This window comes from Rissa tridactyla, chromosome 16 (genome assembly GCF_028500815.1).
Source record: "Rissa tridactyla isolate bRisTri1 chromosome 16, bRisTri1.patW.cur.20221130, whole genome shotgun sequence".
Lineage (NCBI taxonomy): Eukaryota > Metazoa > Chordata > Aves > Charadriiformes > Laridae > Rissa > Rissa tridactyla.
This window is the reverse complement of record NC_071481.1, coordinates 6,241,220-6,269,124: the sequence shown is the minus strand read 5'-3', so window position 1 is coordinate 6,269,124 and position 27,905 is coordinate 6,241,220. Positions and strand designations below refer to the sequence as shown.

General features: G+C 43.2%; 1 long non-coding RNA gene across 5 annotated transcripts; it reads right to left on the bottom strand.

The window, feature by feature from the left end:
- LOC128918494 (uncharacterized) lies at positions 1–27,663 on the bottom strand. Of its 5 annotated transcripts, XR_008469550.1 has the most exons (5): positions 27,416–27,657; positions 22,277–22,444; positions 5,218–6,839; positions 4,596–4,660; positions 1–3,811 (listed from the first exon to the last, which is right to left on the bottom strand). It is a non-coding gene; the product is annotated as an uncharacterized LOC128918494 (long non-coding RNA). The 5 variants fall into 5 exon arrangements; XR_008469547.1 differs by having other exon boundaries at positions 4,596–6,839; XR_008469549.1 differs by having other exon boundaries at positions 1–5,269; positions 6,702–6,839.
- Between the last annotated feature and the right edge of the window lie 242 nt (positions 27,664–27,905).

The window sequence follows — 27,905 nt, the reverse complement described above, 5'->3', positions numbered from 1 at the left end:
ATATTTTTACCCAAGTCTGATACAACAGACTGTTGTTTAAAGCAACAGAGTCCTGTGCAGCAAAAACAGATCTAACACCCTGATTAACCTCATGCTTTGAACAGCAAGGGTCGGCTGCATTTAGCACTGACTACTAAGAAGCCCTTAATAACTTGAAAAAAGAAAAAATCTGCTTTGCCTTATTGGACAAGCAATGCTGCTGTTTTATTTTGCAGAAATTATTTCTCTGGGTTGGGCTGAATACACACACAGATTGTTTGATTACCCAGTCTCAGGTGAAGAAAGCTGCCTTCGTGCTGAGGTGGGGTTTCACTGTGTGTACTTAATGTGCTGATGTCTTCATCTGTTGGGGGAAGAAAGACTCTCCACCTAGTTGGCTTTGAAGAAGTCCTTTGGTCTGCACGAGTAATGAGTGGCCTAATTTAAGCCTCCTGATTTTGGTTGAGCCAAGCTGGAACTGTCCTAGCACCAAGAGGAATGAGCAGACCTTGTGCTTTCTCTCCCTCATCTTAGGGCTGGGCCAGAAACCACAGGACTCACCTGCTTTGTGGCTCAGACGCAACATTGCCTGCGAAGTCGTCAGTGTATAAAGATCCACATCCATCTTCTGTGCTGAAAGAGTAGTCAAGTGGGTAGACAAAAAGGCATGGAATAGCCATCTCTTCCAGGCAGAAAGGGAACACCCACAGCAGTGCAGAGAACCTGGCCTCTGAAACAGACCCTGCATCACAGAAATGGGACAGCATGTAACGAAAAGGTATATAAAAATCACTTTACTAGTAACACACATAGGAACCAAACAGCATCTGTAAAAATTAGATTATTTAATAAGCCTTTCCAATCTCTAAAGAATATTACTCTATGAGCGTGCAGCACAGAGACACTTTCTGTAAGGGTCAGTCATGGGTCACTTTATTCCAAGGCAGCATTTTGCTCTGAGAAATGCACATCTGTTGAGAGCATCTCACAGTTATGACACTGTTCCATGGCATGGAATGGCTCAGCTTTCCTTCACAGTGGATGGTCACCTACTTGTGTGCTCAGAAGACTCAGCAGTGTTTCAGTCAGAGTTGTTTCAAAGAACCCACACAACTTCAGCCCAAAACTGCCGAATACCTTTACTACTCATGTGACATAGGCAGAAGTTTAAGTTACAAGTATTCAGCAACATCAAGCCCAGATGCTGTTTTGTGGCAAGTGACAAAACTTTATAAAGTTTGTCAAATGTCTGGTGTGAGTTTTAATCTGAACCTGTCTTTAATTTAAAAAAAAAGAATTGGGGAAGACCTACCCTTTCCATAGAAATCCAGCTTTTCAATTGCATGTATCCCTTCATTCTGCTGCAACGTGAGCCATGTTCACGTGGTGTCATTTGTACATCTACCTGATGGAGCGATGTCCCTGTTCAGCTCCATGAAATGAGATGATGTCCATGTCCCTTCCTGTATGCACGTTCCTCCTGGATTTGAATGTAGGAGTCAGGGTGTGTCAGAGCCACCTGCCTGAAAACAAATGTCAGGAATTACTCATTCAAATCACAAGCGGAGAGGATGTGGGTGATGGTGAGCATGCGACTGCAAAGGAGGTGCCAGGCCTATACAAAGAAAGTCTCATTACCATCTCACATAGCGTGAAATATATGCAAAGGAAAAAAGATATCAGCATTGCCTCATGCCAGCAAACGGCGTACCCCAACTACAGCAAAGGAACATCTCAGATCCCTGGAGGTGAGAAGACCCATAGAACAGGAGGCTGCCCCTTGGAATGATATGTGAAGGCATCCAGGGATTAACAACCTTGATCTTGTGAATATATAAATTGGGGGGGGTGGTTCTCAGTAGCTCCAGGGAATAAAAATTTTGCAGTGTCTCAGCTTTGCTGCTTTCACAGGCAGATCTCTCCCACTAGCACCACTCGGGAATGCTGTCCCCAGCCAGGACTGCAGCCTCCCCAGAAAATCACTTCTCTTGACAAAAATTCTGAGCATAGCTGTGCTGTATCAAGGCCACTGTTAGCTACATAACATTGCCCTTCATGGACCTAGTTTGCATGTAGGATATTATTTCCATTGGGATTGTTTCAATTCCAACCAACTGTCCAACTATTAAATTTAAACCAATCTCTGATACTCACACCTGTTTACCTGCTACTACCCATATCGTTGGCAAAGGCATCTGTTTCAGTAGATATAGCAGGCCTGGGTAAGTCCAACCGACTTTGGAATACTGCGTCCCCCAAGGCAGGTGGGGACATGATGGATATCAAGTAGCTGAGCGCAGTTCAGTGCCTGCAAAGGCTCATCTTGTTTTCAGCAGCAGATGTGAGCTCTTCCAAAGGCTGGACCTGAATAACTCTGAGATTATGTGAGCAAATACAAACGGAAGGTGGATGTGATGGAGTTTCCTCCCTGCCATCCCACTTAGGATACAAATGCGTTGGTTTCCCTAGACAAGCTCAAAGTATTTCACAAACACAGAGGGCAAACAGGACAGAATCACACACTTGTGAGAAGCAGGGGCTGAAAGATGGCAGGGACATGGTATTTTGTTAGGTCTTGGAGGGATGAGATGGCAGCGAGCAGAAATTTTAAGGGGAAAGATGGAAGGGCTACCAGTTATCTCTACCTATCCCAGCTAACTTTTAAAATTAGCAGGAATACCATTTACATTCTGATTTGTCATGCGGAACTGAAGTAAATCCACCCAACTCATGCAATTTACATTTGTGCCCAGTAAGCTAATCAGAGTCAGACTCAGACTCATGTAAAGCAGTATTAGAGAAATTAAAATACATAATCCAAACTAATAATCCAGTAGCAAACCTGATCAAATGCCCACTCTCAGATGTGGAAATACTCCCCGCGATTTTGAATGGGCAATTATCTTGATAACTCAGCTTTGACAGAGACCCGACTGCAGGCTGTATTACAGCAAGGCAACTATACAATGGGGCAAAACCACTACCTGACACGGTGCCTTTTATATCTGCTTCCCACAGTTTTAACATGCTGAGCGCATCAGCAGGCCAAGAGGTATCAAGTCTCATCCTCAGAGAGGTGGTAAAGACAAAAGAAATAGGACTAGAAAGAAGACTAAAATCACAGCTATAAAACGTGCTACACGGCAAAAACAGGGATGTCAAGAATATGACCAGTTTCCTAGGTCCTTACAAAACCATACGGTATTGAAACAAGATTGCAAAAGCTGGCACATTACTAGCAGTCCTTGTGTGACAGACGTTTATATTTGGTGACCAACTCCTCCTGCTTCCTCCCGAAATAAAGTGTGGATGATACCTAGGAAACGGGAGCTTGTGGTAGAACTTCAGTAGCAGCACTGCAGTTCCATTAGATCTTCTAGAACCTAAACAGCCAAAAAGACACTGAGGAAAATGACATTTCAAAAACAGAGATCCACTTTGCATGGATAATTCAAATGAGGACACTGACTAGTGCTTCACTGACAGCACTTATTTGAATGCCAAATAATACAACAATAAAACCACAACAAACTAACTCAACTGAACAGATCCCAGGATGCTGTAAAGGAAAAATACCACAAATCTTCACCAAAGACTCAGCAATAGGACACTGATACATAGTGACCCTTCTACAGGGTCTTACTTGTGTCTTTAATGGTAAAATTGTTTAGGAAAAAAAGTTTTTTGTTTAATAAAATTTTACACTTCAGAAGAGATTGTTTTCCTTCCTGCTCCAAGGTGGGGAATACGCACTTCTACCTAACTGTAGGCTGGGCTCTCTTCCCGTCGAGATTGGGCATCCCATCATTGCTCTGGTCACTTGTGATCAGACCTACGGAAAGTATCAGGAAAGATGAGGTTGCAGACTTTTGAGAAATGCAGGAAGCTACACCAAAGACCATATTTACAGTCATAGAATCATAGAGTGGTTTAGGTTGGAAGGGACCTTAAAGATCATCTAGTTCAAACCCCCCTCTACGGACACCTCCCACCAGCCCAGGTTGCTCCAAGCCCTGTCCAACCTGGCCTTGAACCCCTCCAGGGATGGGGCAGCCACAGCTTCTCTGGGCAACCTGGGCCAGGGGCTCACCACCCTCACAGTGAAAAATTTCTTCCTGAGATCTAATGTAGATCTCCCCTCTTCCAGTTTGAAGCTTCGTCCTATCACTACATGCCCCTGTAAAAAGTCCCTTCACAGCTTTCTTGTAGGCCCCCTTCAGATATTGGAAGGGGCTCTAAGGTCTCCCCCGAGCCTTCTCTTCTCCAGGCTGAACCCCCCCAACTCTCTCAGCCTGTCCTCACAGCAGAGGGGCTCCAGCCCTCGGATCATCTTCGTGGCCTCCTCTGGCCCCACTCCAACAGGTCCATGTCCTTCTGGTGCTGTCCAGACAAGACAGGAATTGGCAGAGCCAAAAAAAGCACCCAGGGCACCAGGAGAGCATTGGTCTGAGCACACCTGGCAGTTTCCTGCGCTATCAGGCAGCACAGTGTGTTTCGGGACGTGCCTGGACAGGCAAGCGATGAGCAGCCCTGCTGATGGGTGGCACGCAGAGCAGAGAGCATGCTGAGTTCCCAGCCGCTCCCCAGACAGCTCTGCTCTCCGTAGCTTAGCCTACCTGTCCTTATGGAGTGCAAGAATGTTTTTGGTCTTCCTGGAAAGCAATGGGCAATTCTTTTCTTCCTGAAAAAAAAATCTGGACTCAAAACCCCAAACACTTCATACAAGGAATCACTGAGAAATTGCGGCTATTTGACCTTTCGGTCTATGTACTGCTAGAGCCAAAGTGTGTATTAAAGTAGAAGGAAATAATATTTTTGTTAGATTGATCAGAGAAGTAAGAATCTAAAACGAAGCCCCAGCAAGCTGGATGTCTGCTTAAAATAAGCAGTAAAGGAAAAAACTGGTCTCAAAATGTATTTGAAAAATATTTTTAATTAACACAAATGTATCATTTTACAAATCACATGTTCAGTGTTACAGATGTAGTTAGCAAAAGAGAAAGTTACACTTTTCAGCTCCCCAACAGAAGACCAATGCTAATTTTTCTTTCCCATTAAAACAGTTTATCATTATATGGAAAATGGTACACCCGTTATATAAATCCCAAAAGTCAACTTGTCCCAGAGACAATACACTTGAAGAAAACCTCACTGTTTTTCTTGTCATGACATAGATTTGCCATTCTAGAAACCCGGAACACAGCTGTTTGGAAAAAGGAATTGTTTAGACCTACTTACTGGGCTTGGTTCTAGACTCCAGTGGAAGCCCACTCTACCGACTTGGAAATTGCTGCAAAAAATAGAATGATCATTTGTCTGCCAACATGGAAAATCTCTTCTGGCACTGGGGCTCTCCAGGGAGCCTAAATACCACGTTGCCCAACACCTCTCCCCCCCACGTAGTAGCTGTTCAGCAAGAGAACTGTGAAAAAAGTTTCCAAAGATGTAGCTGAAGAAAAAAAACCTTGAGAAAATTATCAGTAGCCCTAATTTAAACCTAAGAAACACGAGTTTGCCCATCCAGAAAATGAATAAAAATAAAAACATCGCTAGTGCATACTGAAGGTTTGCACAGAACGTTTTGAGATGAAAAATTCTACAGCAGCACAGAGCACTGTCATTTTACGGTGAGCTTCATTTGACAACACCATCAGTGAAAGGAGGAAAAAAAAAAAGAAAAAAAAGCTTTTTTTCAAAGCAAAAAAGGAGGCAAACTGTGCCTTCCTGACAGCTGGCCTCATCAGTGGCATTAAGTGCAGAAAGGAGGCAGGTATTATTCAAGAGACAGCAGTGGCAGGACTGGTAGGAGATCACTAGTCAGCACAGGAAATGTTTTGTGAAAAAAATCCTAATTATGGTCCTTCTTTCCCAGTCTGTCCTGTGCTGCACTGTAATTACGTGAACAAAGCTGAAAAAGGGACCTTTTCTCAAAAAAGAAGTTGCGATACAGACACACGAGAGCAAAATCCAAAATGTGTTTACAGACAGTGGAAGCGGTGCCCACACTGTCTAAGCTAAGAGAAAAGACAGACGAAAACAGGCAAAAGAAGCAAGAAAGGTACACTGACATCCTGTATCTCTTTCTCCATGGTACCCACTTTTGCTTTTTTAGACATTTTTTTAAAGCCAGGCATAGCTCATTTTTTCCTCCCACGTCAGAGGAAACAGGAGGGGCAGAGGCACGAGGGGAAGAATACAACTCACTCCATCACTGCATGAGCACATCTTCTGGTGCCAACAGAAGCCTAAATACTCTGAGGCCAATGCATTTATTTAAGGCTATCTTTTATTACCTATAACTACCTCCAGTGACTGCCTGGATTCTGACAGATTTCAGTCTTGGGACAATAAGAACTAAGAACCATTTTGTTCTGTTATGCGATTAGAATCTTCAACAGAGCTGCAGAGCGCTACCACTGGATGGCACGGACCATCTTTGCTGGTGCAAGGAGTGGAGAGGGCAGGTTCCTCCAATATCAGCATTTTCGTTACATAAAATGTGACCTACAAGTACATTAATTGCACGTGCGTTAAGTGCGTTAACCCAGCTTTGAAAGTGGAAGAGAGCTGCTGGCAGAAAAACCTAAGAAATGACAGATGTCTTCTCACGTGCTGTCAAGTACTTGGCAGAAACTCACTCACAAGTAAGGCAAAACCATTTTTGGTGCTAACCTCATCAGGAGTTCCACTGAATCCTCTTTTCGACACCAGAGTTATCTTACCATAGAAGACTCTGCTCCGTTGCTTCTCCAAGACCCATGTTTGTTCTCCAGTGGACTCTTGCGTATCTGCTGGAGGGGTGTGCACCCCAGACTGCCAGGGAAGGTACTCGCCTCATGTTGGGCCACCAGCCAGGATGCCTGGATCAGAACAGACAGGTTGCCATATAAGTCATGGGGCTAAGAGCCTGTTATGGATGGGAAAGGATACCACACGACTTACAGATCCACAAGAATAAAGTATGGAGGACCTTAGCGTTACACGAATCCTCCATAGCATCCCTCTTCAGAGCCTTATCAGGACCCGGAGGGCATCTCAGGGCCCCATCCAGACCTCACCCCTCACACTCCCAAGTTTTCATCTATAGGACATCGTATACGTGAGACTTGACTCCTGCAGTTCCCTAGTGGCTCTCATACATGCCATTTTCCAATTGCCCCAAGGTTTCCATTCTACAAGGCTTACAAAGGGTCAAGCCAGATTTTTGCATCTTGCCGGTGTGGAAAAGTTGCACAAAGCCCCAGTCCCCAGTTCCCACCCTTAGCAACGCGGCTTCTCGGTCTGACTTCACCTGCAATAATTGGTCTCTGAAGGACCAGCAATGGCAGTAACTTGCACTGGGCTGCAAGGTGTGGGAATGGAGGAAATTAACACCAACTCTTTTTTCCATCCCAGTGCATAATGTGATTACTGGGGAGGGAGAGGAGGAGGGGAGAAGGGCTGAGATAGGGTTTTATCTTTTTTCTTTTCTTTTTAAAACAAACAGATGGAGAGACCATTAAATTTGCAGCCCCTGCCACACAAACATACATCACAGCAGCTTTTGCCACTAAAAGAGTTAAATAACGTGTTCCTCAAATCATCAGCACTTTTTTGTAAAAAAAAATAAAATAAAGAAAAAACCTCTCTGGGAAAAAAAAGGCAGCAGCATAATCCCAAGTGATGCCAGCATGTTGAAACATGACATTCTGGACATTAGCCCCACAGTTCACTAAAACGGCAGAACTGAATTAGTCAGTCATCATGCATCCTTTTTTCAGTTATCAAATAATTACCGCTTCCACATCATTTTGTTCTCAGCCTCTCTGGTTGAGGTGTAAACAACATTCCATAGGCTGCTGCTTATTGCAGACCAGGATTTGCCTGCACAAAGGCATCCTTTTCTTATGAGAACGACTCGAGACGACAGGGCCATCAATGCAGCATCTTATTTTCTTGACGCTTGCTGCAGCAGGCATCCAACTGTATGCGAAGTTGGGGGAAGCCAGCTTCAGAATTCCAGCTTTCAGAAGAAGCTAGGCCTGTTTTCTTAACTTGTCTTTACTATCCTTATACCAGAATTTAGAGCAGCGCACAGGGCATTTCCATCCTGAAAAGTTTTTATTCTAAGTGCAACCAAAGTCAACAGATAGCCAACATTAAGATAGCGAGCGCTGCTTGAAAGCTCTCCATCATCTAGTGATTTTGGAGATATTTCGCAGGGACCAAGCTGGCACACAGAGATGCAAAACCGCCTCACACACAAATGTTTAGATTACCATTTCCCGAAGGGAAAAAAAGGGGAAGGGATTAATTTCATGAACGTTCTCTTTCTTGTGAACCACTCACCAAACCTTCACGGTCAGTCCTACCCTTGCTTGCAATAGGACTTGATTCAAGTCGGGTTTTTGTTTCCAGCCATTTCTTACACCCAAACCACTGCCAGTGAGCAAACACCTGCAAACATCAGCCTCTGGCTGAAGCCGGTGCGGTGTAGCCCGTAGGCTTCTGCTTTCTGCTCTGAGTGCAGCCCCTGCAAGTATCAATTAAATAAACTACTCCAGTACTCTCACCATTCAGGGGAACTTTTTATTTCTACACGTAATGAAAGATCTGTTCACAAACGTGGAGTATTTAAGGTTAATAGTTTTGGTCATTTCTTATAAGCATTATCATATTTCCGGGAATACAAGTGCGTCTTTTGAGTGCCTTTTCCCTTCTGCCTTAATTAGATTTGAGCAGGCACATAAACAAAGATAACAATTGGCTCCCAAACACATCACTATTAATACTGCAACAGTTCTGAAACTCTAGAAATTCTCTAGCCAGGAAAAAAAATAGGGATGTAGAGTAGCACCAATCAGTTTATATGGCAGGCTAAGATACAAAGCCTGTTTTCATCTGATTTTTCATTAATTTGCCAAGTTAATAAAGCAGATGGTACACGTAAATTCCACAGAACTATGCTCATAGCAAACCTTGTAAGCATCTGGTCTTGGGGGGGGGAATCAAACCTAGAAAAATCTGGGAAAAGACCAAACAGAAAAACTAGAAGGGAGAAAATCCAAAACCAACTAACTCTGAATGGAAGAAGGTTTGGGTCCAGATTTTGTTGATTAAAACAACATAGTTAAAGCCAGTATTTAGTGCCTGTAACTTCTAAAATGCTTCATTTGACTTGCTGAACCCAACAGTTTGGGGCCAGTAAACTCAGGGACACTTCAGTGCAGTTTCTGAAAAAAAATCTCACCCGATGCTGCATACTTCTAGACCATTTTCTAGAAAAATACATAATGTTCTCCATTAATTTGATGACATCCCTGGAACCCAACCCTTAAGTTCTTAAAACATGACTCAAGTTTAGTTGGGATGAAAAAGAGTTGCCTTAAAACTGCTATTTTTCCTGCAAAAAGACATGATTCCAACTTAATGTCTTCCAAGAGTTGCTTGTGCACTGTAGTGGGATGACTGTTATCCGTTACTGAAACATCTACTTCTCTCGCTGTTATTGGTAAACCTTAAACCATTTCATGAAGAAAATGAGCATTCTTCCCATTTTACAGATGGGGAGGTGGAGGTGCAGATGAATAGCAGCTCCCCTGAAGTGACTCCTTTGGACAAAAGGCCAGGTGCTCTCGCCCTTAAATTACACACCATCTCACTGTCAGACCTACAGAGACTAGACTGAGGGGAAAAACCGATCCCTTTCCTTGCTCTTGACCAGTCAGGACTGACCATGTCAGTGAGACAGTCCACACTGTGTTATCAGTATAAGGAGAGCATATTTCCACTGGACCTGCTGGGAATGAAAACATTTTGGTGCAATCCAACAGATATTTGGGAGGTTCCGATCAGGAGAAATTTCTGTCTTCCACTCTGAATTTCCTGGTTTACCTTCCAACCTTGAACAAAGCAATGTCTATTTAAAAGGTACCTCACTTAACGAAAAACCAGCTAGTTAGAACATGCCGCCTTCTCTCTTGGCACCCTCCAAGGTAGCCCCTATAGAAAGGACACTGAAACACGGTTCCCAGCAGAGCAGCAAGCATGCCACTGAGCACACTCTGAGTCATCCTTCCCACCAGAGCAGTTAGTAGGAAAGGGTGTTGGCCAGCCAGGAAGCTCCCTGGATGAGTCATCATCACATGCAACCATACCTAGATAACCTTGGCATGGCCTCGCTTGGCTCGGTTCATTAGCCAAGCCAAGCTCTGTGCTGCTACTCCTCCCATCTCACTTCTTTTTGAAAACTGTCTACTAACGGCAGGAACAACTGAGCGATTTGAATGCAGAGATTTTAAAATTGAAAGTCAAAAGACACCTAGTTGCATTTAAAGAGTGGAGGATCATTATAATGAAAATAACTGCAATAAAAAGAATGAAGAGTATGAGGAAAACCAAATATTTGCCACCCAGCTCGACAAAATCATATTCTGGCAGTTTTGCTCAAATAATTTTACTCTTTTCGGTGCTGTAAGCATTTTCAGTGCTTACAAACGTTCCTCCAGTCTGCGTACCAAGTTTACAAAAGACACCGGCAAGGGGTTGAGAGATCCTGCCCTTTGCTGCGCAGAACGCTTTGTGTACAGGAGTCCTGTCCTTGACTCATGACTGAGAAATATCAGCACTGCTGTCATAAAGGAGAGACAAATCTTTTGAGCCAGAGACGTGCACCACGGCTACTGCATCGTGCAAGATGGAAGCGACCCGCTTTCCGTGCGGCCAAGTGTGTCAGCAACGCGGGACGGCCCTGCATTGGCCCTGCCTGCTACGCCCAGTTCTACTTTGAGTTGCGATTTCTCTTACTTGTAAGTAAGTTTGCTAAAATATTACAGACTGAAATTAGATATCACATTCTGGCCTCTTGAATTGCTTAATCTGATGTCGTCTTGGCCAAAATGATTGTTAATTACCGACTATCAAATGGAAAGCATGATAGTTCTTATTAACCTTTAGAAGCTTTAACATGGTGTCTGACAAATGTAAGTAACTTTTAAAGCGAGTTTTCTCAAAATAAGCCATGGTCCAATTTACACACCAGTAGTAAGCTATAGGAAAAATCCTACAGAAACATCACACACCGCATGAATAAAATGTCATGTGTTTGTCTTAAGGATTTCTTCTTCTTTTCCCGGGAATTCCTCAGAATCGGTGAGAAAGGGACAGGTACCTGAGGCCTGGCAGTTCACCTCTCCGAGGGTCGGAGAGCACGATGCCAGACACTGCACCTGTGCCCTGAAGATAGAGAGGGTAAACACGCAGGTATTCTTTTGGAACGCTTTGCCTGCCATCAATGGTCAGTTCTGAGCCTTTCTGCAAATAAAGGCAAAAGGTCTCCACCTCCCTTTACAAAAGCCACTCCCTTGACAGATGTGAGGGAAAAAAACCTTGGAGGCATGAATTCCCATCGAAGTCCCAAAATCCCCTATTCCTATTCTTCTCCCCTCTCATATGCAAGCTGAAATTTTTTCCTCCAACATGACGCCAGCGTTTCTCTAGTGCCGTCACTCCCACTCCAGGCTGGGAGAGGGGATAAGGACGGCGCTGAAGAGAGCTGAAGCCTGCCCCACTCGATCATCTCCGCAGTTCTTCAGCCATGCGAACTCCAGGAACGTTATGTTTTCAGTCCCAAGACACCTGAAATGGCCTTGCAGATGATGCACAAGTATTCCTTTGTGCGTTACTCAGAAAACAGAAGAAAGCTCACTTGTTCCGAAAATGCGCTGACTATGCTGGTCAACTTGCAAAATACTGGTCAGTGAAAGATGTGGGTGCCTCAACAAAGGTCTGCTAGGGATGTTTTTTAGAGTTCATGCTACCTGGGGCAGAGGAATGGACTAGGTGACCTCCCCAAGGTCCTCCTGTCCTTTTCGTCCTTCATTCCATGGCTTTCTTACCATTTTCCTCTACCGTTTGTTGGTTTGTAATAGCTTACTGCACCTGCAGACCTCACCCTTTCAAGCAAAGGATCTATCACCTGCCAGGCACATTTTGCTTGCTGTATTTTGCTACGTTAGCCGATGGCAATGCAGAAACGAGGAATAATGCTGCTGCTGAATGAATTTGCCAAGAGCTATCACCCAGCCATCTTGTTACCTACCACCCCGCGCTTCTGCTGCTGCTTACAGCATGTTGCTGTGAAGTAACCCAGACGCGGTTTGACATCGTCGAGCATGCAAATTCCCATTGCAACAGAAGCTGTAAACGGGGTCACGGAGGGGACTGTATCCTTTTCTGGCCATTCTCTTTGCACTGCACTGGGATTATTATGTTTTATTTGTAAAGCAATCCTTTCCTTAAGGGTCAGGCTGCAAGATTATTAAAACATCACGAAACACGGAGATTTCTCTTCCACTACTTCACCTGATTCCCTGACTTCTTAAAAGAAACAAAGGGAGGAAGTAGAACCAATAAAAAATAATTCGTTCTGCTCTTTTTCTTTTTAACCAATCGCTGATAATTTTCACTAAGTGGGGAAATTGGCCCAATAACTCAGTTTATCAGCATAATTTTTTTGGAAAAAATTTATTCTCACTATTCTCACTTTTCCTATTCATATAACACTTAAAACTGCAAATCCAGTGAAAAGTGTTCAGTGTATCATCCAGTATCATCCAGTGTATGTTGACTTTAAAGAAACAAGTTTTTTATCGGTTGTCCCAATGATATGGTATCTTATACGACTTTAATTCCTTAGAAAAAGTGAAAATTAACTTTTTTACCAATTTATGCTCCGTTTTATTTTCATGCTGCTGAAAGGACTAAAACCTGTAATTTATATCAGATAGAAGAGATGTGATGGGTTCAAAACCTTCTAACCTGTAGTTTATCAATGCGAACAAAATAAAACTTGGAAGTGACAGATGAGCTAATCTACAGTTTGGAGCTGCAGGAAAGTGTTTTATTCTATCAATCATTTAGAAGATGATTACGCCTCACGGTGGCTGAATTAGCTTTTTTTTTTAATAGATCAAATATTCAAACTCTATACGACTGTAGCCAAAACACCCAGGTCAGCAGTTTTGGTAAAGGCTGTGGCCCCAAGTCCACTCAGCTGATGCCTGCCTATAGGTGATGCTGTTTCTTTTACTCTGGAGAAGCGGCAAAGTAGATAGCTGTTTGTTGAAAACAAAGACTGTCAGCTGCCCCATGGCTGAGCTAACTCAAGTCTTCTCAGAAGGGTAGAGAAACGGAACCGAGAGAGGTCGTCTTCAGAGGGAAGGCAGAGAGCGAAGGGGAAACAGCTGGACCGGAGAATGGGCTTGCTGCTCAGGATGCTCCCAGACAACGGGAGTTTATGGGAAGTTTCCACTTTGAGGACGGCCTGGGCTCCTCCTGCACCCCCTATCTCCCTTCTTCCTCTGATGCGCTGACACCTCTGGAGCCGTTGATGCCAGTCAGACTCTCCAGGGCTCTGGCAGAACTGGAGAAGGCAAGCAGGGCCAGGGCCCCTCCGCTCCCCCTCACAGCCCATGATAGGCAGTCGCCTGCTTTGTCTGTTTTAGGGGACATTGGCCCAGCGTTAAGAAGGTTGTTTTAATTGAGGTTAGGTGCCCAGCCGCCTGAACCACTTACAAAAAGCCCACATGCCTTGAACTATCTTTTCCAAACCTCGGGTAATACTGAGAAGCAATAAAACAGCCCTCCCCGAGAGGAGCCGCATGCTGAGTCCAAAACCAGGCAGTGACTGGAGATAAGCACAACGATTGCAGGATGCTCCCAAGGCACAAAAATTCTTGTCAATAAGTCACATAATGTTGTTTTGTAACAAGCTCCTAGGCAAACGTAATAATTTTCTGCTGCAATTTTTGGAAGTATTTGAGGACAGAAATTGACTTGGATTGTTGGAGTCCACATGCTTCAAGGAGAAAAGACGAGTCAGCGTCTGAAATAAGAGTTATGGGGAGGACAGTATTTCTCCATGTACCCCAAGATCTGAATCCTTCCTAAAAAAGGAAAATTGTCAGGGAGGGGGAGTGGGTGGAAAAGACCAAAGGCAGAGAAAGAGATGTGAAATTGCTGTCTGCACTAACATTATGTATTTTAATTGTAGATCTTGGGACCTAAAAAAACCCAACCAACTCTCAATTACTGAATTTAGTCCGTAATGTTGAAAAATGCATCTTGGAACTCCTAGATCATTTTTTAATAGCATTCATGATTTCAGTAGATGCTGGAAAGCTACATACCGTAGAGGATGTCAGCCCTAAGGCAGGAAATCAGTATGGCATGCGTTTAGGAACTGAACTTTCATTCAAATCAGTGGATGTAAACTCTGAAATGCCTTCAAACCTGGCACACGGGCTTTGATCACTGCTACAAATAGAACTCAAGTTTCTAAATCACTTGGACACTTGAAAATTAAACTGAACACCAACTTGATTGATGGTGATGTTTTCAACGTGCTGATTCAAACAGCTACTCTAGATGGAAAAGGAATTTCTGCTTGCAGAAAATAGGAGGGATGAGCTTGGAGAAAAGGGCCATAAAACAAATTAACACAGGGCCTCCAGGCATTGGCTCAAAACATTTCATTCCTTTGAGATGAGGTACCTTGGGGGAAACAGAAGCAGCAAAACAAATGACAAATGGAAGCCAAGGGATGCAAACGATGAAACAAGAAGAATGCTGTAAAAAAGTTAGACAGTATTTGAGGACTGGATTTTTGGTTTGTACGTTATCCAATTCTCTATGCAGAACAAGCCTCTAGACAAGTCCATCTAAGTGTTCACACTGGAACTAATTCCTCTTTTCTTTTTTTTTTTTTTCTTTTTTTTGCATAACTACATCAGATGGGGATGTTGTCAGACACTGGAAGCAGCGCATTACAGAACAGGGAATGCCCTGTAGGCCTTGATACCACCGCAATTTGCTACTCTAGTCCTGCTCACAAATTTTTGCACTCGGTAATAATATAAAAAAACTTGCATCTGCTGGCCATGTAAGATTCTGAAATCTGCACAAGATCTATAGGAGAGACAACAGGAACACCAAATCTCTGACTAGACCTTTCTTGAGGAGCACGTTGACACCGCAATCAATAAAGTGCAGAGAAGTGGCACTAGTGCACCCAGCTGCGAGGGACAAGCCCAACTCAGAGCTAAATTCAGAAATCCACAGACTCATCCTAAAGTACGCTGAAGTCCCTGCAGGTGTTCAGCCGTGGCACTAGGAAGCCTTGTTTTACTAGTGATGGAAAATGCTTTTTTCTACACCATTTCCACCTAGGAGCAGGTTAATGAAAACTGCCTTTGCCTTGCCCAGGTCTGCAACCGGTGAGGCACCAAATACTGCCACAAACGATCTGCCATAGTTCCCTCTGCTTCGAGAGGGCTGACCATCCAGTTTATTCGTGCGTCCTCTACGGCAGCATTAAGTCCGTACACACAGGGTGGAAAAGGCACCTAACCTTAAACTGGAAGGGAGGTGGGACGGGCGGTTAACAGCTAACCCTCAGTCAAAGGAGGAAGTATCAGGTGACAATATTGTGAATCACCTACAAAAAATGTAGATCACGGCCTCCAAAAAAAAAAAAAAAATCCAAAAAACATCCTACAGGGATTTTTTTCTGGTTTGAGAATTTTTGGGATTTTTTTTTGCTTGGTTTGGCATCTCTTTATTCTGATTGACTAATAAATAAATTTCTGAAGTAATGCATTTAGCTAGTCTCCCGCGTTTGGTTACGTCATCTCTTACTGCCTCTATAACTTATTAACTTGTGGCTTATCTCTGCAACCCTTTCTGTGCCCCCAATGCCAGGCAGTGTGTTCTCCCGTAATATTCACTGGGCTGAGCGCGAGGTGCCAGGCACGGCCAAACTGGAGGAAGACGGCAGTCCTGGGCCGTGTCAGGGCTGTGACACCCTCCTTAGAGGAGTCACACAGCCCCAAAACCTTTCACCAGCGCCTCAAGCAGCAGCTTCCCTAATCGGTGACCCTCTACTGAAGCCTTACCTATTGAAGCACAAGATGCTGGAGTGGTTCGGATGCTGCAGCACAAATAGGCAAATGAAGAGTAAAACCGAAGCTTAGAGTATAAATGTGGAACAGAAGAATCTGCATCGCTGAGGGACGCCCCCCCCCCCCCCCCCCAGCTCCAAACACATTAATTCACTGCTGGGCTTTCAAAGGCGCAGGTCTGGTATAAAACAGCACCGCTCGCCTGTGTCAGCAGAGCTTCGCTGTGTTACAGCCCCCGGCTCAGCAGATAAGACCCTTCCTAAGCACTTCTTGAACTAATGCTGCAGCAAAGGATTTTTTTAAATTACTTCTCTCTGTAGCTAGCCTGATAAGCACTGACCCAATCGTAATATAGCTTGCTCAAGAGCTTCCAAAAGCGATTCTTGCTGCGACCACCCCTACCACCCACTGTCCACCTTGGGTGGGAACGCTGACCCCACTGCTGGTCTCCCACCCTCTGCACCCACCACACGCCCCGGCGAGCAGCGCCTGTCACAACATCAGGTCCGCATCCTCAATTACAGACAACTGCACAACCCTGCCAAACAACAAGGTCTTTTCCTAATATTGACAGTAAAGAGGGAAGCGATACAGAGGCGGAGACCGATTCTTCAGCTTACATTAATAGTTCAAAATAGTAATACGCTCACTTTCTTTGTGAAGCAGAAGATAAGAAAGCGTTGCAACGGGTCATGCCTCAGTGGTCCAGCTCCTGCTCTGGTAGGACTGAAAACAACGCTAGGGCTTGGCTGGAATGTCAGTGAGGATCTGTGCAAAAGGAACAAGTCTCTATCTCAGACCATGCAAGACTGTACGCTTTTTCATTTTTAAGGGGGACAGTGGGAGGAACAGGGACAGGGAAAGACAGGTAACAGGGAGAAATGAGCATGACCCACAACTGATATAAGAAGCTTGAGCTGTGCAGAATTCAAGAGGGTTTTCCTTTTTCTTATTATTTTTATTTTTTTGGTTTTTTTAAACACCTTAAGGATTTGTTCCATTATATTCAGACTATTTTCCAGAAAATATTTTAATATTAAACCAAATATTGCTGTGCTTATGCCTTCATTTGCAACTAAAATCAGAGCTACCGTAGATCATAGAAGGAAGCTGTGATTCAAGGCTACACTATTCAAATCACTTTTTGGTTATGAAATGCTGATCACTGAGCTTAGATTAGTTCTGATGGGAGCTGTTGATATTCTGTTGCCGTTTCTTCCACATACCATTTTTGTTTCAGAAACACCTGACAGGATATTAATGTTTAGTTATGCAAAGCGTACCCTTATTTCCAATGTTAATTATTAGAGCCGCTGATTTCTTCAATGACTTCTGAAAGCAAAGTTCGAGAAAGATATTCACAGGAAGACAAGTAAAACGTGTGAGATTTACGGCCTTTCGCCGAAAGTAAAAGTTAATCTCTTTGCCCCTGTGAGTTTAAAGACGGACAAAATGCACGATTGACTTTTAAAGCAAGGAGTTAAATATTGTAGAACTTGAAAGCTGTGGCTATATTATACCCCCTGGAGACATTTGACTTTGCTTTTATGGCACTGCTGCTAAGGTTTTTTGGTTTCCTTTCCCCCCAACCACCTGAAGAAGAGCCTCTGTTTGTTGCTAGTGGTAGAGGGTCTAATAGGTGAAGCTAATTCCGCCCCTGAGACCAATGCCTCAGCGCTTCAACGTCCACACCATCTGGTTAAGTACAACGTCGCTACCAAAACCAGACCAAAGCATATCAGGTGTTCCCCTTCACCCAGACATTTCAGTGAGATTTGCCTTATTCAGATGTACTATATATGTTTCTGAGCATTCCATGTGCTGTTTATTCAGTTCTAGCAGCAATTCCTTCCAAAACATAAATACATACATACATAAACCAGGCACGCGTTAAGTGTTCAGTCTAGTCTTATGAAATAGGGGCTATTAGGTAGGGTGATAGGGACTTCAGGGGTTTGGGTTTGTTTTTTGGGTTTTTTTTGGTTTGTTTTTTTTCCACAACTATCTTTTATATCCTTCAAGTGGAGCAGGAGAAGTGAAATCCGCTGAAAATGGACACGGTGTATTTTAAAAGTTCATTAGCACTAGCTAAATCCTAGCCTTTAAATCGCTTTCTCCCCCTCCCCAAAGACTTGGTGGCTCCCAGATCCAAATATTTGGATCTCTAAGTTCCGGCTACGGGCCAGATATAGGTTCAACTGCCCCTTCCCCACACACCAAACCAGTTTCCAAATATTCTGTTTCAGTCTTTAGAAGTCTATCATGGTTTGAATGTGGCAGAAACAATCGCTCCATGCTCACGTTTCACGGGTCCTCATCCAAATTCTACTGGCATACCACTGCTCGATTGATTCCCATGGCCCGACACAATGCAGTTACATGAACAAAAATAACCAAACATCTGGCTCCATGCTAAAAGAGCGCACAGGGGAAAGTAAACCTAAGTAAGCCAGGTGCTGTTAACCCCACCACTACGATAAACTGCTCTGGAAGGGATGATTTAATAACCAAAGCAGCAGAAGACGAGAAAGCTTCAGCTCCCATCTAGTCCTTCAGTGTCACAGCCAGGAGAGCACCTAGACCATGGTGCCCTGAAAAGGACTGAGGAGAGGAGGGGAGCCCACACCATGGGAAGCAGTTTTAGATCTCTATTCACAGCAACTCAGGAGTTAACCAACCGTAGGCGCCTGCACCTTTTATTTGCCTTGGATTTGCACCAAGTTTGAGTCATCACATTCAAACAGGAGGAGGAAAAAAAAAAAAAAAAAAAAGAAACAAACAACCTGAGCTTCGTATTCCAAAAAGGACATTCCCATACCAGGACACTTTCAAGTTCTTACCAGGGAAAGGAGCCTTTTTGAATTAATGCCCGTCTCCTCTGAAGGAACACCAAGACGTGTTCAGAGCACTAAATAATCACAAACACAATTTAGATGCACTGGTGTCTAAGACAGGATCTCTAGATGCATTATGTCATATCTGCCTCTACAGAAAGATTTAGCTTTTCTGTAGCTCCATTAAACTCATCCTGTAGGTGGGACTCAGAGCTTTTATAGTAGCAGACTATCAAAGGAACGTAAGGAATGCAGGGTGTAAACAGATTAGATCTTTTCCCCCTCTTATAGAAAGACCTAGATTTTTTCCCTTTCCTCTGAAGCTTTAGAAATTTAAATGAAACACTGAAGCATGCATGTTACTCAAGTGCACCCTGTCCTCAGTCCAGGATTCAAAGCCAACAATTCACAGGTTTTTCCTGTTTAATCAGGGGTTGTGCAGGAACTTAACCAAGCTTTGGAACCGGATCCACTGGCAGTTTGGGTTGAACTGGAAAAAAAAATTGACCTACAGCACATTAACCCCTCACTTTGCGATTTCACCCTTATTGAAGTGTTTACCCTACAATTACCAGTGATATCCACTGGTCGAGTCTCCACTGATTGGATTTACTATCCTAATGGTACGGAGTTTGCTGAACTGGATAAATAACAGCAAGGGACTAAGGGCCAGGCTTGCACCTAGAGTCAGTTGGGATGATTCTAGGAACCTTTCTCAACAGAAGCTAAATCAGCTGACATCTTGCCTCAGTTACATGAACTATTTCACTCGTGATTCAAATAACAGTCTTACGAAAGCTCGTGCACTAGCAGAAAAGGGATACATGGATCACTAAAGAATGATTTACCCATCCTCTCTTTCCTGTCCGTACTGGACTCCTTCCATTGCTCAACTGGTGGTTCACATTCAAATGTCTCACTGCCTTTCCCAAATCACTGTTGCCAAAGGTTTGGCCCTTTACGTGTGATATGTGGGATTTGTTTTCTCTTTTTTGTACTGCAATGCTAAACCTATATTTGCATGTAGAGGCAGTCAGCCTTTTGCCAAGACAGCTGTGTTGGTCAAGGAGAGACCAAGCACTAGCGCGTGATAAACCCGTGTGGGGTATATACCTCAGATTCAGAGATGTACTGGAAGTTCAGCAGGACGAAGCAGAACTACTTTAGACCAGGAACACAGCCCTTCCGCAGAGCTCAATTAAGACACAGGAAGAAGGCCGCAGATACGTTTAATGCAAGAACCGAGGCAGACGGCTGTATCTGCAGGTGGGAGTTAAGGACAGCAGAAGTAACACTAACCACAACAGAGATATACTGGCAAACCTGTAGCTAGGTGGAAAACTGGAAGTTAAATTTCCAAACGTTCAACTTTGAGACTGACTACAGCATCCTTTGTATGATCAATGCTACAAGAGCTGAAGTAGGTGGCCAATAAGTCTGACATGATTAACTCATCTGAAAGCTTAACCCACTAAGAGAGATCATTAACACATATATACAAAGCAAAGCAATTGCCTGGAAAAATCAAATACGTACCTAATGACTTAGAATATTAACAGAAATCTAGGGAATTATAACGGTAGTAAAATCAAAGGTTCCATCTGAAGAACGTTATTATCATAATTTTTGAACTGCATTCATGTTGCTCTTTTGCACATTCAACAGCACTTGACATTAAGTAGTGAATAAGAATTAATTAACATTCCATCCTAATCAGGGCAAGAAGGTTAAACACTATGCTGTCTTCATAGCTAATCTTTAAAGAAAACTAAGAATTGCCTGAAACTCTAAAAGGGGAAAGATTTCAAGTCTCAATCCTGTTAGTAGAGTTTGGAGAAAGATAAGGAACAGCGTGAAACCTTCCTTCACTTTTCTTCTTTCTACGTACAATCGGGGGTAAACTTTAAGTCGACTGAAATATCATTTAATTGGGAGGGACCGAGTAGATACTTCGTGTCTTCTGTTCTCATTCCAGGAAGATTTTTAGCTAAGAATTCTTGAAAGCCTGCATAAATTTCCCTCACGTACTTGTTTATACACCCTGCCCACATCTTCATAACAGACAGGTTACGCACAGTCTCTTGAGTTCTATTCTTAACGTGAGCACCCGACTTAAGACCTAATAGAGCCTCGGGTTCCTCAGCTCCTTGACAGAGCTGTTGTTTTAAGTGAGAATCAGGGCAGAAATTCCATGCACCATGAAATCAGCCCCAAACACAAACGCCTCGGTCAGACACTCCCTCTCCCGTCCTCTTCTCCAGGGAACAATTCAATGGAGAACTCTACAAGGGAAGCTTCTGTGAGCTTGTTCAGCTTTGTTGCCTTCCTGGGAGTTTTGCAGCACATACTTTATTCTGCTACCAAGTTCAGCAAACATTTAGCACCTTCAGAAGGTTAAAGGGCCATTTTCTCAGGAGCCAAAGCCTCTTTTGTTTTGGACTAATTGATTTGGTATTAAAATCTGTTGAAAATTGAAGTTGGAAAAAAAGACACCGGAGCAAGAGAACAAAAAATTTGTAAATGCCCAGGACTGCTGGAGCCAGTTCTCACACATCTCGGTCTTTTTAACCACTTGGCAGCTGGGCAGAGAGTTTCAGAAGCTGATCAAAGCAAAGAATACAGCTTTCCACACCAGATTCTTTCCCCAAGGCCTGTAGAACCTCTCCCCATAGATGGATTAACTGGGAACAAGAAGAAATGGAAAATGCCTTCTTTTTTTTTCTCTCCTGTTTCAGCTATAAAAATAAAAATTTGCATACTCCACCCAGAGACTTAAGCCAAGCCTGATTTCTCTGTATGCTGATGAGAACAGATATTTCAGAGAGAATCCCTGCCTCCATCATGGCTGCAGGGAATCAATAAAGTGCTTCAACTATCTTGTTTTCTTCAAGTTTTTTTCCTTACTAAAACACGGAACAAGCATATCTGGTTCAAAGCAGACTGACAGGAGGCAAATCAATTGTTTGGGGGCCATTCAACACCAGAAGGCCTTGTAACAAACCTATGGTGTATTTTCATTAATGAGGTTTCAGTCCTTTCAGCAAAGGCTGCGTTAAAAAGCAGTCCCAAAGGTAGAAGATATAGAAGGATTAATTATATGATGCAATCTTTGCCTAACTCGGTCCTGCTACGAGGTGTAAATCTAGAAACAGGCACTAAGGTGAAAAGATGCCTTTAGAATATTTGTTTGCCCAGTTGGCTGAATGCAAACACTGCAAGGTTCATGTGAGTCACTGCAATCCATCACAAGGGCCAGTCCCGCCAGGATAATGCAAGAACGACCTGAATCCAGCAACCTCAGACTGAGAGTGCAGATCTACACAATCAGGAAGAAGAAACCGAGTGAGCTGATGCTCTGAATTGCACATCCCTGGCATGAATCACCAGAGATTCAGATCAGCGGTTACTATAATCAGTCCCTTCTCCCTAACTCTGCTTCTCCTACAGCAGACCCAGATTTACATGACCGGCGTGAAATCAAAGCATTCCTCAATCTACATAACTTGAAACCTAGGAGTGACTTACCGTAAGGAACTATTCCATTAATATAGCACCGCGCTCCGGTGGCTTGCAGTCCAGATCAATAGATACAAGATGGAGAACTTTAAACCTTTGATGCAATCAACACTTCTGGGAAAAAGGAAGTTCGCTCATGCCAGCTGTTAATTCAAGAAAACCTGTGTTCATATTGCCCTGTTTGTGAAACAGAGAAAACATACAATATGCATGTTATTTAAATACTGCTGTATTCCAGGGCTTACATGAATGGGAAGCCTCTACATAAGCTCCAAGTTTGCCCCTTACTATTACAACTTTTACCATTCTTGTCCTTTGCAATGCTCCTTACTGTTCAAGAATGGAGCATCTGTATCAAAAGATGAACCCTTGTTTGTTGGCATTCCAAGTTGGGGATTGCTCTAAAGGGCTGAGGAGATTCTGAAGACACAGGTACCACGCGTGTAACATGTAAATAGTCACATGAGTAGTTGTGATACCATGACAGACCCCAAAGTAACACGCTGGCAGACAGGTGCTCAGAGATGGGGAAGGATGTGGATTTTATTCCTAATTGCAAACTCCATCCTATTATATCTAACGATATCCAAGAAGCAAAACTGTCCTTCTACCTCATTCTTCATTACATTACTCAAACTTGTAAAAGCAAAGACTATTTTGTTTTTAATTACTTGGGTGCAGGTTAGAGTTATTTTGCATGCTGTTGCAATACTTTACAAAATAGTTATGAGTTGATAAAACAGTGTTTCGTAGTGGGACTGGTCAAGCTTTTCTGTCTGGGCATCCACTTTCATTTTGATTTCTAGGTAGTTTTATGATTAGATTAATCTTAGGGCAAGTTTCACACTGTTCTCTCTCACAACATATATTCGTTTCTCTTTTCTTTGCACAGAGCATCCGTCACTCGTGTTCCATGGAAGAGACCAACATCAGCTGAAAATATCACAAACGCTCTTTCCAGCTGTGTTCGAAGCCTTGTTTCTTCCTGCTGGGGGATATTTCCCAAAAGAAGAGATTAAAATACGATCCAGGCATAAGAGGCAACACAGAATAACATTTTTCCTTGGGAAGGCAGAAACTGCTGGTTAAGGTTTTGATGGGTAGCTGCAAGATATAATTAAAAGCCAAGGGTCTATGAAATACACAAATTTACATTTGCGCACAGAAGGAAGAGGGAGTTCTCAGGTTTCTAAATCTCCAGGACGTGGGCCAATGAACTGCTCAGCTGAGCGCGCAACACACAACTCCATTGATTTGCATTGGCCCAGAAGCTGTTACAAATATTCAACCTGCTTTCGGTAGAGAGAGCCAAGCCTCTGCACTAACAAAAAAAAAAAAAAAAAAAAAAAACAACCCAAAAAAACAACAACAACAAAACACCAAAGAAAAAAAAAACCCTACCGCTGAATTTTAATAATAAATATCAAACGGTGAAAAACTTTATAGGTTGCAAAAGTTCAAAGAAGAAACACGCAAGTTTTCTTTGTAAGGAAGGAGTGGTTAAGAGGCAAGGACGGGTGCTTCCCGCGCACCCAGCGTAGGCTCAGGCCAGGCTGACTCAGAAATGCCCCTGCTCTTGGCTGGCCACTGGGAAACATGAACTACACCAGTGAGTTATCAACCAGGGTGGAGGAATGTCTGACAGACAGAAGACTAGGTTTTTAAGGCGGCTTCCTCACGGCGTTTCTTTAACCCCCGAAGGACAAGCAGAAACGACCTGTTCCTATCCCCTGCCACCACAGCACAAGAAAAACGGTTTCAGATGTTTTATAGGACATCAGGTCCCTCCCATTGCTCCTCGTCTTGCCAACAGCAATAGCTGGTAGTGGTTGTACCAGGAGTCATTTCTGACCTACGCACTGTACTCCTGCTGAGGGTCAGAAGATCCTGCCCTTGACCCCAGGTTTGCTGCTTATGTTGTGGTCCCAGATGCTGGCCTTCATGGGCCCGAGAACCATTTCTGTTGCCTTTAAACTTAGAAACAGCTCCTTTTGGTGTTGTCATTACACTCTTACGGGTTCTTAACTGAGGAAAGAAGCCACCACTATTTTTCCAAACAAACAAGAAACTTGACCTTTAAGATGCACTCGACAAACCTGACACATTAACTCGGTTTTTCTAACTGGAAGGTGCTGGCCTGAGACGTGACATCACCAGCCTAAAGTGTCAACAACAGTCAGTTCTACATTATCATATTCATTTTATTGAAAAAAAAGAATTGGTTTTAACACATCATTCTGCTTCCCCAGTAGGACTGACTATCAGGAGCCCTGACCGGAATTCTAGCAGAAAAGTTGCCAGCCCAGGGAGGCGACTTTGCAAAGGCTCAGGAGTGCTTTGTGTGCTATCTAAGTTTTTTGCTCCCCCTCAAATCCTACTTTTCGTTACTTTTAGGTGTCCATTAAGCACCCAGATTGGAGCACAAAGTCAGTAGAAAGACTCTCACCAAATGCCATGGATATTAAATGAGGCTGAGGCTGCATTATGCTCAGTTTGGATATAACTACAACACGAATAACAAGAATTTCTATTTTTATACTAGTGTCGATGCAAGAGGCTGCATTCTGGCCCCATTCGCTCAGTATCAGCATATATTAATTTTGATGTTATTCTTATGTCAGTATATGAAATCATCTCGTTATGTACAACATATATACTGCCTTATACCACCTTATCGTATAACATGGATTTCAGCCTGAGCTACACAAGCATTTCCAAAATCACCACCGAGTCTCACAATACCTTTGTAGAACACTGCAGTATTGTGATGCAGCTTATAATATCACAGCAAGTATCCCTGTGGGCCAAGCGGTGTGTTCACCTGAACACAGAGAGGAAAAATAGATTCCTGCCTCCATTAGCCGGTTGCAGCAGACCTGGAGACACACAGATTCCATGGCACACAGCATAAAAAGGAAAGCCAGTTTATATCGCCCCTTGGATCTGGAAAACTATCCCAAACTCTGCTTCTTGGTAACAAGAAAGGGGAAAGAAGAAAAAAGGGAGTTCCCAAGACACATCAAGGGATCTTGATGGGAGGGATCTTGATGAAGGGATCAAAAGATGTGTCCCTGTGTATCCCCCTGCCCCCGGAGCAGTTGGCTCAGCCAGGTCAGAAAGCTCCCAAGTGTGATTTCTCCCGGAAAACATTTTGCCATTCTTTTGAAATGCGTTCTCATTGTACCTTTCAGTGCCCTAATAAATCATTAGCAATAATTACCCTTTTCACTTGAGCCAAAATCAAAACAAAACAGTTTTCTGTTAGAAAAGATATAGTAGATATCAATCAAAATCCTGGTCCAAATTCCAGGGAAGTGGGTCAGAGCTTTTTTGTTGCCCTCTGTGGGCTTTGGATCCACTGTGCTTTTTTGAAATTTTTATTGCATGTAGCCTATACATATATATATATATATAGCCTAGAATCCAGTGGGGTGATTTATCTAAATAGTTAAAAACCAAGTAGTCCCAAGTGAAGTTTTATCCCCTGGAAGTGGATCTGGCCCCGTACGGTCAAGGAAAGATCCCTGACGTCACAGGGCAGATAGAATCGTTGATTCTACTTTCGTTATTACCAGCCCAGTTCATCGGAAGGCCACAGCACTAAAAAGAAAGGTCACGACACCCAAGGGCAGGTTGTGGCACAGCCTGCCTAGAAATAATGGGAATAAACCCAGGAGTAGAAGAGCATATAGGAAAAAAAAAAAAAAAAAAAAAAGGAAATTAAGGAAGTCCTGCAAATCCGGCACATCATTTTTATGCATTCAAAATAAATACATGTGATCATTAGCAATAAGCAAACACTTCCTTAAAAGTCCTGGCTCCTTTGACATTGGGATTTGCCTCCACAGTATCTGTGCCCTGCTCCTGTTGTGGGACAGGAAGCCATTGTGCACAAATTTCCCTGCCAGAGCGTAAAGAAAAGGCAGCACAACACGAAGGACGGTAATCACTAGCTAATAAAGCCCAGAAAATGTTTCCAGGTACGCACAGAGTCCCCAAAGGAGGGGACGGACACTTGGTTGTCTGAAAATTTCCTACTGAAATAAACAGCAACTATCCCTACAGCGTTCTCAAGGGCAGCGTGAAGTGACCTTAGGGCTTCGTTTGTTTTTTCAAGTCGCCCTGAATGCTTGGCACCACGTCAGCGGGGGGCTGCAAGTTATTCTCGCTATGTTCTATTCGATAATTGTATTTCAAGCCCAAACCCACATTTGTCTCCTGCACTCTGCTAGAGCATTAACCTGAATTTGCAATTTACAATATCTAGTTTTCTGTGATTTTAATATCTTTTAAAAAAAAAAAAAATTTCCTTTCCTACGGATGTTGGACATTCGTAGACATAAAAAAATACCCCCGAAAATCAGAAAATAGTACCTAGTTACTTCATTTTCAGACAGCAAGCTGGAAATACTCCTACAGCTTAACCTTTACATCTGCTGAGGACTGTACCCCTCTGTCCAGCCACATTATTATTTTTTTTTTAGCTATCCGCTCATTAGAAAGAACACAGATTTTGCATTAGGCCTCCTTTGTTGAAAGATTCAGTGCACACTTATTTTCTACACAGCAACGTAAATCTCCCGACTTCGACGCTAACACTTGTACAACACATCAAGGGCCCCTCTGAACTGGAAAGGGGTTTCACAGGCTGCCCGGTCATTATGCTAATAAACCAACAGTAGAGGTTCACACCCCAAGTAAATAGCCAAGATACGATTACAAACAATATCAAACGCTACAGATCCCTGTGTTTAAAAAAAAATAAATTAAAAAATTAGAAAGTAAGTGTTTTGTCTTTTTATTCCACTGGTAATTTCCCTTCTCCTTCTCAAGCAACCATACTAGTGGTTGAGCATTTTCAGAAATCATCAGAAAGCTAGGAAGTAACTTGCAGGTAGCTCCTTTAATACACAAGTCAGGGAGAAGAATCACCTTGCTACTAGTCACTGTCTCAAGAAGTCACCTTGGACCACAGAACTGTTGTCATTCAGTCTCATTTCTTTTGACTCAAGGGTCTGAAAATTCAGTAATTTTTACCCTTTTGTTCCTACAGCACTTTCAAAACTGCATCAAAACATCGCAAAGCACAATTACAACTGTCTCTCAAGAAAATTCTTCATTAAGAGAAGATAAAATCTAACCACTTACTTGTTCTCTCCAGTCGTTGTCATTTAAATGCAAAGAAAAAAAAACAACACCAAAACACCACCACCTAGCTTCATTTGGCATTGTTTGCATTAAGAAAAAAAGAAAGTCAAGACAAATCTCAACTCTTAAGTTCAGGCAAATACCTTATTAAGCACAGGAAAAACAAAGTGGAAGATGAACACCCCGATGGAATCTCGGAACCGTAGATTTATTCCACCAAGTGCTTTACAGTGCCTGTTATCTCAGCCTTGGCTAAGCAAGAGAATGCTGGTGAAAATCTTTGCCTGGTACAGTACAGAGCCCCTGCTTCACAGGCCAGGAATTTTACATTGAATAATTTTTAACTTCAGCTCTGGGAGGGAAAACAGGGTCTCATACACTCTGCCTGCTCGGTTAGGTTTTATTTATTTATTTAATGGAAAGAGAACTCCTAATTGGGGAAGGCCGGGGCAGGGGGTGGAAAATACATGCACTACCCCTTCCAGCTGCT